Source organism: Lithobates pipiens, unplaced genomic scaffold (genome assembly GCF_037356315.1).
Source record: "Lithobates pipiens isolate NorthernLeopardFrog02 unplaced genomic scaffold, aLitPip1_a1.2 Scaffold_13, whole genome shotgun sequence".
In the NCBI taxonomy this organism is placed as follows: domain Eukaryota; kingdom Metazoa; phylum Chordata; class Amphibia; order Anura; family Ranidae; genus Lithobates; species Lithobates pipiens.
This window is the reverse complement of record NW_027507718.1, coordinates 304,495,205-304,511,403: the sequence shown is the minus strand read 5'-3', so window position 1 is coordinate 304,511,403 and position 16,199 is coordinate 304,495,205. Positions and strand designations below refer to the sequence as shown.

The following is a 16,199-nucleotide window of genomic DNA, read 5'->3' as shown; positions in this document are numbered from 1 at the left end:
TTGCACTGCGAACCGATTTGGGGTTGTCATTAACTTTTGTATTGACATTCACAGCTGTTCGCATAGGGCAGTGTGAACTGCCTGCGAGAGACATGCGATGCGGGAACCCGCACTGGAATCTCGCTGGTTCCCGCATCACATGTGTGAACCCAGCCTAAATGTATGTGCAAGGGCTTCAATTTGTCCTGGTATTAGTATCTTGCAGTAGCACTGTACAGCAAGTTTCGGATTGGGAGAGAGTGAGACAGCAAGAGTCAACCTGGCCAGATGTGGATTGAAATTCAGCTAGATCAGCAAATTTCGATCTGTGTGTGTAGCCCTCTGCTCAACAGCAGCTCGTCATTAGACCGGCTTCTGTTAAGCGATTCTGCTGGAAAACGGAGATTAGCTTACCAGTGTGCTGCTTCTCATTTAACTGCCCATTCACAAGATTTGTAAGTGTTACTGAACTGCAACAGGAAAAAGCAGGCCTTTTGCTCCTGCCAGAAATGGCTGTGCTTGGTGGCAGATCTGTGTAAATATCAGAAATATAGGAACATAAATGCAAATATTTTAGTGCAGGGCTTTCATTCTATGAGCAGCTAAAAATGTTAGGAGCCAGTTTTCTCTCTCTCTTTTTTTTTTTTTTTTAAACTGACAAAGATCGCTGACCTGCGTACCTAGCCCTGTGTGTTTGTACAGCCAATCAGCAGGTCTCAGCTGTATATCATTGGCCTGGACCTGCTGATAACATCCTGCTGTAGCCAGTGTCGACACCGATCAGCAGGGAGCACATACTTACACACCCTAACCCGGAATAGGCTTGATTATGTGCATGTATGTTGTCCAGCCTGCTCATGCCACCCGCCTTCCGCCCGCAGTAAATGTACTGGTGGGTGGGGAAGCAATTAATATAATGAGGAAGTTGCGCTGCGTTTTTACAATTTATTTATTTTTATTTTAGTTTTTTTAGTTTTATTTTATTTTATTTTTTTTGAGGTGTGAGAACACACCTTATATATAAGCAACCCCCCCCCCCCCCCCTTAGAAACCAACCATTGGAGTTTTTGCATTTTTTTTTCTTCTATTTTTTGGATTCGTCAGGTGACGTGATGTACATCCATTGTCAATCGTAGGACACTTCCTTTATTTAAAAAAAGTGTCAAAAACTGTCATCTTGTGGTTTTTACTTATTGACACTTTTTTTTTTTTTCGGTGAATGGGTAGGGGTAAAATGTACCCGATACCCAGTCACATGGGGGGGTTTGTGGTCTGAGGGCTTCCAGATTAAAATAAGCCCTCCCCACCCGCAGACCCCAACAACCAATGGCCAGGGTTGTCGAGAAGAGGCTCTTGTCTCTCCATCAACATGGGGATAAGACAGACTTGGCTGACAGGCTGGGACTGATGTTGTGTTCAGATTTCAGGTGAACAGAGACTCGGATACAGAGAAAATTAAACCAGAGAGCAGTTTAATAAGGAGCTTTAAATGGAAAACACACTGCGGAATAGGTACAAAGTTACAAAAATCTAAATATATAAACATATCATATGGCAAAATAGCCAGAACAACTAATCAGAACCTTCACCAATAGAATGATTAAAACTCAATGACAAATTGTCATGATTTAAAAAACGGCCTGGGTTCATCAGCCCACTCAGTCACTCCACATACACACGGGGATGGCTGATGGTTCAAAGCCTGAGATAAGGCATCCAGTAGCACCAAATCGCAAGAAATATTTTGTTCATGGATCCCTTGAATTCTATGATGCACAGCGGTGTCAAACATTGGAAGGGGGGATATTGATCCGAGGAAACGGCCACTATATTTAGCTACATTGGAAGAGCGGATGTATTCTACCCAGAGTTAATTGAATGTGCGATTGCAGGTGGACATAGTCTAGATGTTAGAAACAAATAGATTCACCATGAGGAGATACATGGGGTGAGCTGGAAGTGTCTCTTATAGATAAAGTTGCAACAGTTGATTACCGTAAGAACTTATTAATACGTTACAGAAATGAAACACTTTAGTGGCAGGACTTAAGCATCCCTTATCAAGATTTCATCCACTATGCTGCTTGTCTGCATGATCTGTTCATAATGGTAAGGTGTAACAACCATTCGAATCCCCAGGTTTTCAAGTAACCTTACTCTGGATATTTTAAAGCAGTTAAATGAATCATCAGCCAGTGTTGGATTGCTGACAGCTCTGCAAAGTTAGTGCTAGCTAGTGGTTCCTCGTGATGCCAGATTTACTCCATGTTTAGGCGGAGTGATGCAGGAGATGGAAGTACATGTGGTTGGCCAGATGGCCGAGCTGTATAGGAAAAAGAGGGGAAAAACTGCGCTACGGGAAAAAGGAAGCAAATAGTGTTGAACGGAAGCTGCAATTCAAATATATACCAAAAATATACCAAACAGAAATAGAAAGAAGAAGAACTGCGCTAGCCACAAAATACCCAATGTGATTAGGGTATATGAAAGTATCAGACCCGCACTGTGGGTCTTAGTATCTAGTGTATTAATATTGTGAATTCCCCAAACTCAATATATGTGTATCAAACTCTGTGCATAAACCCCTAAACCATAAAGGTAAGGATATAAAGAATATATATTTGCTATTAAGCATAAATGACCTATCGAAAAAATACTAAATCTGTGTTCAGAGACACTCTGTGTAATATCCATACAGTCATATATCAAAAAATTGAAAAATTAAAATAAAAAATAAAAATAAAAAATAAATGTCCATTATAGTGAATGAACACCAGTGAAACAAAAATTTCAAATGAGGTACGGCAATAAAGAAAAGTTCCAAACGACTGAATTGCAAATACACGGATTGAAAATCTTCTCCAAAGATGTGGTGTGCTTATCCCATCACCGAAATAAATGAATCAGCTCCTTACCAGATCCAGACGACCCCCCGTTACAGAGGGTCACCACAAGCAGTAGTAGTCAAAAGGGTGTCCGGATAGCGCCTCCTCCTCAGATGGTCACGAATCTTCCACACGATGGGGTTATGGCTGTTACTCACTCCCAACACGACGTGGTGTCACATAAGGGAAAACATAGGCTCCAGATAGTGTAAAACCAAATGACTTTAATTCTTAAAAAGCGAACGTAAACACTTACATAAAAGACTTTAAAAGCAGGTTCAAAACAAAGACGTGCACCGGCCGGATACACGCCAACGCAAAGACCAACCCGTCCTTCCTGGTCCACAAAGAACGAACACGACTTGGGGTGACGTCGACACGTTTGCACCGCCCTACGCGTTTCGTAATAATTTACGTCGTCCAGGGGCACGGGCGGCGTGCGACGTCACCCCTTTTATAACCATATATTTAACCAAGCCTCACTTTGGGTCAGCGGCCATTTTAGACGTCACAAACAGTAGTAATCAAAGAGTACGTAGGCCAAGCCTCACTATCACTCACGAACGTCAGATGTGCGTATCCGCAACGAACGTCCTATGGTTGCGGGCCAAACCTCGTTTTCATGTGGACGTTATAGGATCATAAGCCAAGCCTCGCTTCCAGGTATTAGCCCTATCGGCAGAGTAACGTGGCAGATGCCCTCACATGAAGGTGCGCCTCCTGAACCCCGGAACAGGGTACAGTGTGGATCGCCAACAGAAGGGTAAAATAGATTAAAAATCACTAAGGTAAAAAAATTATAATAATGAATTAGAAAAAATAATAATAAAAAATAGAAAAAAAAAATGAACCATCCCAAATAGGGACAAGAATGCATCAGAAATTCTACGCTTCCTGGTGCATTCATACGGCCATCAGGTCCAATTACGTGTGGACAAATAGGTGTAAAGATACCTCAAAAGTAGTGCGTTTACCCGGTGTGTTTATATAGCAATCAAATTCAATTAGGAAATGAGATTACTGTAGACATGTGTTTCAAGTGCCTTCTTGTCTCGCGTGTTCCCCAGGGACTTTTCTGGAGTGCCCCAAACAACGTCGAGGGATAGACCTAACAGTAACCTAAAAGGCCGCCAGACCCAAAGCCAGGTCTATCACACCAGAATGTGCTCTACAGTGATATACACCAAAGTAAACAGCAAGAAAAATTAATAATGCAGCAAGAAAAATTAATAATGCAATCAGGTGGTTTTTCACAGTAACTAATACAGTAAAAACGTTGTAGGGAAACATTACATCAAAACAGGTCACCTCACGAGTTATTAATGAAGGCATTTACATCGGTGTCCACATTAAGGCCAAACGGAGTGTATGTTTTTAATTTATGAATCCAGGCCATTTCGAGCTTGGATATCTCCCTGACCAAGGACCCTCCCCTCCAGTGGGGCTTATATTTGTCTAAGCCAACAAATAGGGTGCCTGATGGGTCTCTCTTGTGTGTCTGGTCGTAATGCCTGGACACAGGGTGTTTGTCAAACCCCCGTCTGATGTTGCCAATGTGTTCGTTCACCCTGACCCGAAATGCCCTCTTGGTCCGCCCAATATACTGGAGGCCACAGGGGCACTGTAAAAGGTAAACCACAGCCTCCGAGGAGCAAGTAATAAAGGACTCTATGTCATATGTCCTAGAGGTGCTCGAAGATACGATACTAGAAATCTTAGAGCCCCTATATGAATTCAGGGTACAGACCTGACAGTTCTTACATTTATAGTAGCCAACTAGATTTTGAAAAAAACATCTATTGGCCTTAGGCGGGTCTTGTACACTGGGGGCAATCTTGTTTCCCAGTGAAGAGGCCCCTTTAAAAATTATTTGGGGTTTAACAGGCAGAACTGGATTCAAAACATGGTCACTAGTAAGTAAGTGCCAATGTTTCTGAATCAGATTTCTCACACCACGATGCTGGACTGAGAAAGTCGTGACAAACGGTACGCCACCCTGTGTACCTGCCCTGGCACTTTGTCTATCTGCCAGTAGTAAGGGTCTGTCTCTAGTCCGGGCAATCTCCATAGTTTCACCAAGAGAAACGGGATCATATCCCTTTTCTAGGAATCTACCTGCCAAAATCGCTGCCTGTTCATCATATTTTACTATATCCGAACAGTTCCGTCTGAGGCGTAGAAATTGCCCCAGGGGAACAGCTTTTAGCCAAGGTTGAAAATGGCAACTATCGGTAGGGATGTACGAATTCCTGTCTGTTGATTTGAAATATGTAGATGTAATAAACTCATTGCCAACCCTCCTGATGTTAAGATCAAGAAAGTTGACCTCATCCTGGCTAGCCTCAAAGCTAAATTTAATTCCTCTATTGTTTTCGTTTAGACCAGCCATAAACGACCGCAAGTCTGACTCTGTTCCTTCCCAAAGGAGGAGGACGTCATCGATATACCTCGCCCACAGGACTATCTCAGACCTTCTAGGGGCATCGACGACGTCCTCCTCCCATTTGGCCATAAAGAGGTTGGCCAGGCTGGGGGCATATTTAGCCCCCATGGCCACTCCCCTATCCTGGCGGTAAAATTGCTGGTCAAACCAGAAATAGTTGTGTCCGGCCGCATATTCCAACAGTTCTATTAGAAAGTCAATCTGAGGTGAAGGAAGGCCTGATCCCCTCTGTAGGAATAATCTCACTGCCTCGACCCCTAAAGAATGGGGAATGATGGTATACAGTGAGTTCACGTCTGCTGTGACCAACCAAAGACCATCTCCAGGGGTGATACCGGACAGGAGATTGATTACGTGTTTGGTGTCCTTGACATAAGACGGAACCTTTTGGACCAGAGGTTGTAGATAATGATCTATATACTTGCCCACCCGGGACGTAACCGAGTCGATACCACTGACTATGGGTCGTCCCGGGGGGCAAGATTGATTCTTATGAAGCTTCGGGAGGTAATAAATAACAGGTGTACGGGGGGCACAGGGTATCAAAAAAAGTTTTTCTTTATCATTTAGAATTCCCCTCCGATGACCTCCCTCCACGATCCTACCCAATTCCTTCTTATACTTGTCCACTGGATCCCGATTCAGGATAGTGTACGTTTCCCTATCTTCCAAGATGCGATGCATCTCTTTCATATAGTCACAACGGTCTAGTACCACAATCCCCCCCCCTTTATCGGCAGGTCTAATGACCAGGGACTTGTTATTACACAAGGTGTCTAGGCCCATCTCCAAATCTCTCCGCATTTTAACTTTCTTTACCCTAATATCCTCCAGGTCGCGTAGTACCACATCCCTGAACACCTTAATACTGGGTGCAAGGGATCCTGGAGGGTTAAAAAGGGAAGCATTTGAGAGGTTGGAGTGTTGAAACTCCGTAATTCTCGTAGTGCTCTCTCTGATGGGATTACCCAGCATATATCGTTTTATGTTTAACTTACGGACGAATTTGTGTACGTCCATATAAGTTTGAAACTTGCTCAGGCATCTGGGCGGAGCAAATTTCAAACCTTGTCTAGTATTTTGGTTTCGGAGGTAGTGAGTATCTGTTTGCTGAGGTTAAAGATTCCAGTTCCTATGGCCTCTTTCTTTTTTGTTGATTGGGCTCGCCTCCCCCCTCTAACCCCTCTCTTTGTTCGACGGACCTTTTTAGGCCTCTGCTGTCCCTGGGAAAAAAATGTTGGTTATTATTTCCACTAATGTGGGGCCCTTCCTCATAGGCGGGCTGTTGGTGTCCCTGTCTAAACCCTGGGCTCCCCTGAAAATGGGGGTCCGGATGGCGTCTATGGTCCGCCCTCCAATTCCCCCCTGCTCGGCCCGATCCCCTGGGGGTCTCAGAATCAGAGAGGGGAAAAAAACGATTTTGAGTGGGAACATTATAGTTATAATTCCTATCATCTCTGCTGTGATAGGGGAGGTTCCCTTGATAGGGGGCCTGAGTCCATTCTGGGGGCCCATAGGTCCCTGAATGGCTGGGTCGACCTGTTCTCGGAGAGAAAGGCACTCGATAAGGGTGTGGCCCATTTGGCTTGGGACCTTTTTTGGGGATTCTCTGTTGGGGAGCTCCCACATATTGATTCCTAGACTGGTTTGGAGTTTTATAATTGTTCATAGGTCTCCTAAACCCATAACTAGTACCGGGATTAGGTTGGGTGCTATTCGGGGGTGGTTGTGCGGGGTTACCTCCCACTGCACCCAATAAATTCAGTTGTTGGGATGTGTCCATCTGGACCTCCACCACCTCTTCCAAATCTAAATCCCTCTGCCAGGAAAATACCATCCCCGTATTGTAATCCTCCTTATCTCTATTATATTTCCGTTTTTTCTTAATTTTCTGATCTTTTTCTTCTTTTTCAAGCACCTTCAACAGGTTCTTGGAACATTCCCTATATTCCTCACTATCCCTGAGAGGTAGTAGGGAATCCCTAATGGCCTTAATCTCTATATCTAGTCGGGCTGCTTTCTCGCTCTTTTTCTGAGTTAAAAAGCGTAGTAAGCTCACACCTGATTCATTAAAATATCTGTACCAGCCTTCTAAATCCGGTTCCCCTTGTTGGGGACTAACGTTCCACCTCAGACTCCTAGGGACCATTGCCTCCCTGATATACGTCTCCAGGAAGGCAATGTCCCATTGGAGGTGGATCTCGGATGTGGTCAAATTCTTAAGTCGTAAGAAAAGACCACTCGTGTCGGAGACCACTGACGGTGGGGTAGAGTCAAAAACCCCAGTTGTGTCTACAACCCTTTTTGCCCGAAATTCAAAAATATCCATGATCTTAAAAACTTGGTATGACCCAAAACAACCGAAGCAGCAATTAGACTATTTGGAAAGTAAACAAACAGGAAAAAGAGGGGAAAAACTGCGCTACGGGAAAAGGAAGCAAATAGTGTTGAACGGAAGCTGCAATTCAAATATATACCAAAAATATACCAAACAGAAATAGAAAGAAGAAGAACTGCGCTAGCCACAAAATACCCAATGTGATTAGGGTATATGAAAGTATCAGACCCGCACTGTGGGTCTTAGTATCTAGTGTATTAATATTGTGAATTCCCCAAACTCAATATATGTGTATCAAACTCTGTGCATAAACCCCTAAACCATAAAGGTAAGGATATAAAGAATATATATTTGCTATTAAGCATAAATGACCTATCGAAAAAATACTAAATCTGTGTTCAGAGACACTCTGTGTAATATCCATACAGTCATATATCAAAAAATTGAAAAATTAAAATAAAAAATAAAAATAAAAAATAAATGTCCATATAGTGAATGAACACCAGTGAAACAAAAATTTCAAATGAGGTACGGCAATAAAGAAAAGTTCCAAACGACTGAATTGCAAATACACGGATTGAAAATCTTCTCCAAAGATGTGGTGTGCTTATCCCATCACCGAAATAAATGAATCAGCTCCTTACCAGATCCAGACGACCCCCCGTTACAGAGGGCCGAGCTGTATAGCACTCATTAGCAGGCTTATAACGTGGATACTCCTCCCCTTCCAGGTTTTTTGACTTAACGAGCCACTGCATTACAACAATGATGTAATAATTTAATAATTAATTTAAAAGTAAAATTTAATACAAAGGTGTCATTATTCTCCTTGTTTGCATTAATGGTGCCGTGACCAATCCTGTTTTCCCTAGCTAGGGGGTAATTAATTCAGAACATTTAAATCCGGTTATTATTTTCTCAAGTGTGGTAATATTCATTGTTAAAAAACTGAAAAAATGTATTCTTTTTTAAATGGAGGAGGAGATTAATGAGACAACACCACATGAGACCCTAACTTGGCTCATATGTAGATTAGTTACTCGTGTGTAGTATTAAATGTAGTGCAAAAAAAATCGCACTCTCCCTCCAATGGAATGATTGGTATATTTATGTCACATATTCCAGTCAGCATGATTAGGGTTCAAGGAATACCTGTAGACTTAGTTTGGTATTTAACCCTTTTTAGATCTTAGTCCTTAGGTCAACATATAGCTTTTGGCATGGACATTTTAGAATATACAAGACCTCTTCAGTACTACAGTTAATAAATTGTTGGATCTGACTTTATTATCATCCACATCTGTGAACTTATCTGTGCGTTCAACAAGTTGACAAATGTGCCAATGGCCACATGGAAACATGCCCTTAGAACGAGGCATGTTCATCATATAGCTGCTAGATGGACTGCGAGTAAATTCTGAATGTACAAGGTTATCTTTGAGGTTCTTGGCTCTTCTAGAGATTAGCAATGGTTGTGGGCCCACGATACTGGTGAGGTCAGGAGATCTTGTCAAGATTGACCAATGCTTGTCCAAAATTGACCTAACCTCCTCCCATTGGGCCCCATAGTGGGTGATGGTTCTTGCTGGGGAGGGTTGGGTTATGATAGATTTGGAATGCAAATCATTTGTCTGTTTGGGAGCAAGAAGGTCCCCTCGTTTTTGGTTGAAGAGGCCCTCTGTCTAAATCTCTGATAAAGTTAATGAGATTTAGACTTATCGGCAGTCCCACTTGAGCAGTTCCTCCTAAATACGGAGGAGAACTGTTCAGTTGGGAGCCCCCTAATAAGTGATGGCGGATGATGGCTGGAGGCCTGACGTAGTGTATTTGCCGCAGTGGCTTTTCTAACTAGTCTCCAAACCACCATTGGTGGTGATCAGAAGGTCAAGGAAAGATAAGGTTTTAAGATCCCATGTATATGTAAGTTTGATGTTTTTATCATTAATATTGAGCTCAGATATAAAATCGTGCAGCTCCTGGATCCCACTATTCCAGACCATCATGATATCTTCGATGTATCTTAGCCACAGACTTGCGTGCCCAAGGTACATTGGCGACTGGCAAACAAGGGCCTCCTCCCCCCACCCAAGATGGAGACAAGCATATGCGGGTGCCCCATGGATGTTCCCCTTATTTGCTGATAATTTGCCCCCAAAAACTTAAAACTGTTATGATTGAGAGCAAATTCCAACAACTCATTCTGTGATTCCTTGGAGGGGTATTTCGTTTCCAAAGAAATGGCCACTGCAGCTAGCCCACAGTGATGGGGTATGGAGGTATAGAGGGACACCATGTCAATACCGACAAGTATGGCACCCTCTGGTACCTCCACCCCAGCTATCCCAGTCAGGACATCACATGTGTCACGAACATAGGAGGGCGATTCTATCATAATTCCCTTAATCAGGGCATCCCAGTATTTCCCGATTCGCTCCAAAGGTCTGCCAACAGTGAAAATTATTGGGCGTCCAGGGGGATTGATTATGCTCTTGTTTACTTTATGGATTATATATATATTATAATATAATGTGGGGATATTAAATTCAACCACAGTCAGATGATCAAATTCCTTTTTGGTGAGGAGGGATGACTCTAAAAGTGTCGGTGTCAAAACCCGGACTGTTCGCATCTTTCTCGTACAGGTGGCAACCCTATGTTCACTACTGTTGCCAATAGTGAATGGGCTGACAAAAGCCCAGGCGCCAGGATGCAGTTTCTAGTCAGCATGGCAATCTGGAGCATGAGATTTACCGAGCCCTGTTTTAGTGGCTAAAATGGCTCACAGATATAGATCATGTCTTTTGTATTTAGCGGTTTGCCTGATGTTTATCTTTTAAAAATGTGTATTATTGTATCAATTTTATGTAATAATGTTTTTTTTCTTCACAGGTTGAAAAAGCACAAGACTGTAACATACTAGAAGACACCTAAAACTGCAAATCTTCTTTTTTTTTTTTCTGACCACAAAAGTCAACTGGTTATGGTTTTAAAAGGGCAGTCCATTCAAATGTGATATTTCAGTTATTGGTGGTATGTGGAGGGTCAGGTCACATTTTTGGCATCTTGAGCATCTAGGGGAGTTAAGCAGCAAGATTCCCAGCTATAGTTCCTGTCAAAGTTTCCAATCAACGTGTTTAATTTTTTTTTTTGTGTGTTTTATTTAGCTCACCCTAGGTAATTCTTTTATTTTTCATCCAGAAATCTGACTGAGATTGTGGCATGCCCTTTTTATGCAAGATGTGCATCAACTGCAATGATCTTACCACCAGAGACTCGCACATGTATAAGACAGGTTAACTCTCCAGCAGTTACCAAAAACTGAAATGCCAATTTTGGGTTGACTGGATATTAAATATGCCTAATTCTAGGCAAATTTACTAAAGGAAATAAAAAAAAAAATTTAATTGTGTTCTTGAAAATGTGCACAAAATGCACTTTGTGACTGCACCTAAAATTCCCCTCTCCCCCTAAAAAAAAAAAAATAGTGCTATTTGCAGCTTTTTATATGGAGCAGGAGCATAAGTATGCATGTCCTGCCGTGAACTGTATGACTCTTCTCAAATCTGCTGTTCAGAAATGAGACAAGCAGCAGAAATGTATTCATTTTTGTGTGTTTAATAAGTTGGGTCTTGACAGCATCTGAAATAATACAACTCTGTAGACTTGCAAACCTACAAAGTATCTTAACACTTTGATGGCCAGAAATGTACGAGGAAAAAGACACACGCACAGCCTAGTCCTCTGCAGTATTTACTTATTGAATGCAACAACTCTTGTATCATGCCCAGACATGCCTTGCACAGTCAAGAGTACAACAAATTCCCTTTCCGCCTTTCTTGCTGTGGAGTTGAATGTATTATGCTCAACTTTGCAAAATACAAAAAAATCTTTCAAAAGTGCATATTTATCTGCCACTGATGATCTCAGTATCGCTCAGTGTTAAGTATTTTTCTGGTGTTAACATTGTCAAAACTTTATTTAAATGAACTTTGTAACCTGTTATGTTTTCGTCCAGTTAGAGAAAATATGTAGTTAACTTGTTTGTGTCAGACATGTGGACATGTACAAATGACAAAGGTTCCATTTTTTTCCTGTAACTGTAATGGCATATTTATTTTACACATGTAGCATATAGTGGTAATAGTAATAAAGCCTCTGCTGAAGAGCTACAACACATTATCAAAGTTTCACATTTCTTGTCCCTGTGGGACATATACTTGGATATATTCAAATAAATTCTTAAAGAAAACCAGCCATAATTGGGCTTCTGAAAAATTCTGAATAGTATGTGTTTAATTATAATTGTGGAGGTATATGTATGAAACCTTTTTGTTTTCCCTTTATTTATCCTCGCTGGCTTGAGAGCTGGTGTTTTCTGCTGTATCATCTGCCTGACCTTAGACTGCAGAACAGTGCCAAATAGAGCTACGTAGTTTAAAAATGAATATAGACAACTGATAATACAGTCAGGCAGTTGACAGGACAGCTACTCTCAAATATGAGAGGACATCTTAAAGTGGAACTTTACCTAGAATAACTTGATAAAAAATAATGTTCCACATTAATAATTATGCTACTGAAATTAGTGTGTGCTGTAAAATACCTCCAGCATTCCCCTGGTTGTTCTTGCTGAAGGCTGCCTTATTGCTAAATCCCAGAGCCCCTGAGCAGCAGTAAATATTTAGGCTGTCAGCAGATCGGCCTCTACATTTTCAGCACAAAATAAAGAGCAACTGAGCATTTGCAGAGCAGGGTGTGACAGTGTATTACTGGATTTTAAACAGTATAGGCACTTATTTTAAATTATTTACATAGCTATACTTGCAAAAGGGGCCTAAAGTGATCTAGCAGGACTTAATTTTCTGACTAAAGTTCCAATATAGCTTGGCCTTTCGCTGCATGAATTTCAACCGGCTCATTGGTATAACCAGCCAAAATTCTACTTGTGGATGGACCTGTCAGCACCCTTCCACCCAGCATCCTTTGATTCAAAAGTCAAAGGAACTGGGTGGAAAATTGCAACCGCTGTTCCGGTATTCTGACAGTTACTGCCTCCTGTCTGAATACAATAGCTTGCACTGCAAATTAATCCATCCACACACTCTATTGCTTGGATGGAGGAATCTGATTTATTTTTTCATTCAGTACACAGGCTGAATGAAGAAAAAAAATCCTTTAGTTTAGTTTATAGCCACCTTTATTCCTTAAAGTGGAAGTTCACGCAAAACGAACGCTAAACCTGCTCTCTGCCATATTCTAAACCCAATCCTGTAAAATCGGTGTACTTGCCTATTCTGCAGCAACTCCAATCCAGCCCCAGCATCAGCTGTCAGTGGTGGCTTTAGTGTGGAGGTGGGTGCAGGAGAGGCAGCCGACAACGGAAGCCCTATATTAAGTCTATGGGTGATGTCACTTCCCAGCAATTGTCGGTCCTCTCCTGCTTTTCCACTGCTGGACACTGGACTGGATCGGCTGCAGAATAGGTAAGTACAGCGATTTTTGCTGTACAGGGTTAGATAGATTAGGTTTAGAATGTGGCAGAGAGCAGGTTTAGTGTTAGGTTTTTGCCTGGACTTGCACTTTAACCATCACTATAGGTAAAAAAGGAGCAGATATAAACGTTAACTAATTAAACTTGCACAGATATAATACATTTAGACATAAAAAGAAGAAAAAGCTCTCTTCTAAGTTTTTTTAAATGTTTCCTGCACTGCCTTTAGTAATTCTGCAGACTGTAGTAAATAGCATTGTAAATACCTTTTTTTTCTACTCTGGTACTTTTTGTACTACCAGTAACAGCAGCTGCACAGAACTGCTAGAAAAAGGGGGGAAAATATATACGCTGCGATTTATTACAAACTATCTGCTGCATTACTAAACGCAGTGATCAGGCAACGTTTTTAAAGCTTTGTAAATAGTTTTTTCTTTAAAATTCAGATGTTTTCCATAACATCAATTATTATAACCGGTTCTCCTTAAAAAAAAAAAAAAAAGATAGCCTTAAGAATGCAAACTGTTCCTCAGGTCCTGGAAGTATGTTTTCCTGTATTGTTCCAAAACAAATCTCTTTCATTGCTTCTAGTTTTGTTAATCTTTTGAATGCTGCAATATCTGCTGTTTCCTGGTATAACTGGGCTATACATTTATTCTGTGTTTTGTATGAGGAAAATGTGTATTTTGGGTAAAAAAAAAAAAAACCTATGTCACAAACCATTTGCTGCATAGCGGTTGTTACACATTTTAAGCATACATGACTTAAGCAGGGAGTTATTGTCGACATTCATTGGATTTAATAAAACAGTCGCTCTTACAAAACAACTATGGCTAATCCTACAAATGTGTGTGGATGGGCATAATCTCCACAAAAGCCCTAGAGCAGGGGTCTCAAACTGGTGGCCCTCCAGCTGTTGTGGAACTACAAGTCCCACCATTGCTCTACCTGTGGGGGTCATGCTTGTAACTGTCAGCCTTGCAATGCCTCATGGGACTTGTTGTTCTGCAACAGCTGAAGGACCGCCAGTTTGAGACCTCTGCCATAGAGGACCGGTGAGAGAAAGGTTGGCTTATTTTCTGTGCATGCCCATTCGGAGGAAATGGATATTTTTGCAATGATGGAAGAGCGTTGGTCATCTATTTCTGCATGAGTATCCATCTTCCTCTAGTGTCAGGGAGCCCAGGACTACTACTTTACTGCACTGTTTTCCAAAATGCCTGGTCTTTTTTTGGCCTCTGAAAGAGGCGGGAGGAATGATGGATATCTACTTCCCATATAGATACAAGGTATTTGGGACAAGTAGAAATCTAGCAAAACCTACAAGCCCTTTCTAAATAGAAAAAAAGAAAGAAATAGTCTTCAATAAACCAGAAATGTTTTGTTTGGTGACTGACTACAACAAGTAGTAGTCCTGCAATTATTTATATCTTCCTTTTTGAAATGACCAATTGTGAAATGGTAAAATATTGCATGACAATGTGTGCAGAAAGAAGGGGGACTGTGAGGAACCATGGGATGCACATCTCCCCCTCTAATAAAGCCTTATAGAAGTGTGTGTATGTATTAATATGTATATAATGTATACATAGACACACACTTAGTGGGGTATAAGCACGCATACAGACTGGTAAATGAGTTGTAAAACCACTAGCTTTGTATTCTTTCTCAATATGCCATTAAAGCTGTCTCTGAAGAATGAAGTGAATAAAGTAGCATCTCTTTGAATCAGTGAACATGTAAACATTGCTTTTCATTACATCAAAGTTACGACATTTTTGACTGGTTTTGTTCTACTCTCAGCAGTATTTAATTTGTCATTTGTACAATATTACTTCCCAGATCATTTACTCTGCTATGCAAATGTATTTTGCTCCATCGTCGAAAACATTTTAATTTTAATTTTTTTTTCTCCTGTTTTCAATTGTAAATATCTAATGTAAATTGAATTAAACATGTAAATTTCTTTTTATTTTATTCCTTGTATAATATTCAGCAAATGACTGTATATGAAAGTGCATAATAAATATATTTGCTTTTCATTTGATAGCTCTATTTTTTAATATCGTAATGCAATTAGCATTTCTGTTCTGTTAGCATATTGTTTGCTGTCTTTGGAATTGTTTTAGGCTCATTCTCACAACAGAATTAAACTATAGCAGTCCACATGTATCCTATTCAGAGGTAGAAATGGACAGGTCTGACAATTAAAAAAAATTTGCATGAATGCATGCATACTGATTTAGACAATTTTAACAATCATACATGTAATTTAAAAAAGAATAAGGGATTTGCGAAGTCATAGATTTGCCACTGTAGAATGCCTCACGAGTACCTCTCATTAGTTGGCCCATTTGGTCTTCCCATAGTAAATGATGTATCTGAAATTTATATTAACTTACACACATCACTACCCCGGAAATCTGTCATGACAGAAATATAGATTGCTGCTACTGCTAACTTTTTAATGTGATACGAAACGCACACTTTTTAATTTGCATTTTCCCTTCTATTTCTGTATATGGATGATGGCACTAATTATTTTAATTAAAAAAATAAATAAAATCAAAGTACCTTTTTTTTTTTTTTTTTTTTTTTTTTTTTTTACAAATCAATATACAGCTGTCACATGATCCAGATCTTTTCCAGCCTGTCTGTAGGGAAACCTGACCAGGAGGAACTTCTACTCCTCTGCTGCTGCTGGTCACATTTTCAAAATAATAAAAATAAACAGCCTTTGGGATTCAGAATAAAATAAATTATATCAAATTGTTGTAAATTGTCATACAAATATATAAATCAAATCCAATATATTTGGGAAATAACATGATGTTTGATTTCTGACAGTCACAGGCTCTGTCACACTCCTCCAGCTTGTGTCTTAGAATAAGAATGAGGTGAAGCCTCAAATAATCTACATGTAATATCCTACCCCCCATTGTGTTTATCTGTCTAGTGGGCACGGATGAGGGAAGGAGTGGGCTGTCATTTACCACTGTGTATACGCTCTCACATGTGACTCTATATGGGCTGCTCAGGTGTGATGGGGAAGAAATGCTCAGG

At 40.7% G+C, this 16,199-nt stretch overlaps 1 protein-coding gene across 1 annotated transcript in view; it reads left to right on the top strand.

Annotated features, from left to right (window-relative positions):
- Positions 1–15,176, top strand: part of ANKRD50 (ankyrin repeat domain containing 50) — a 102,392-nt gene extending 87,216 nt beyond the window's left edge. The window contains exon 5 of the mRNA XM_077476877.1: positions 10,535–15,176. The gene's annotated coding sequence lies outside the window, so the exon portion shown is untranslated. The remainder of the gene's footprint in view (positions 1–10,534) is intronic.
- The last annotated feature ends 1,023 nt before the right edge of the window (positions 15,177–16,199 follow it).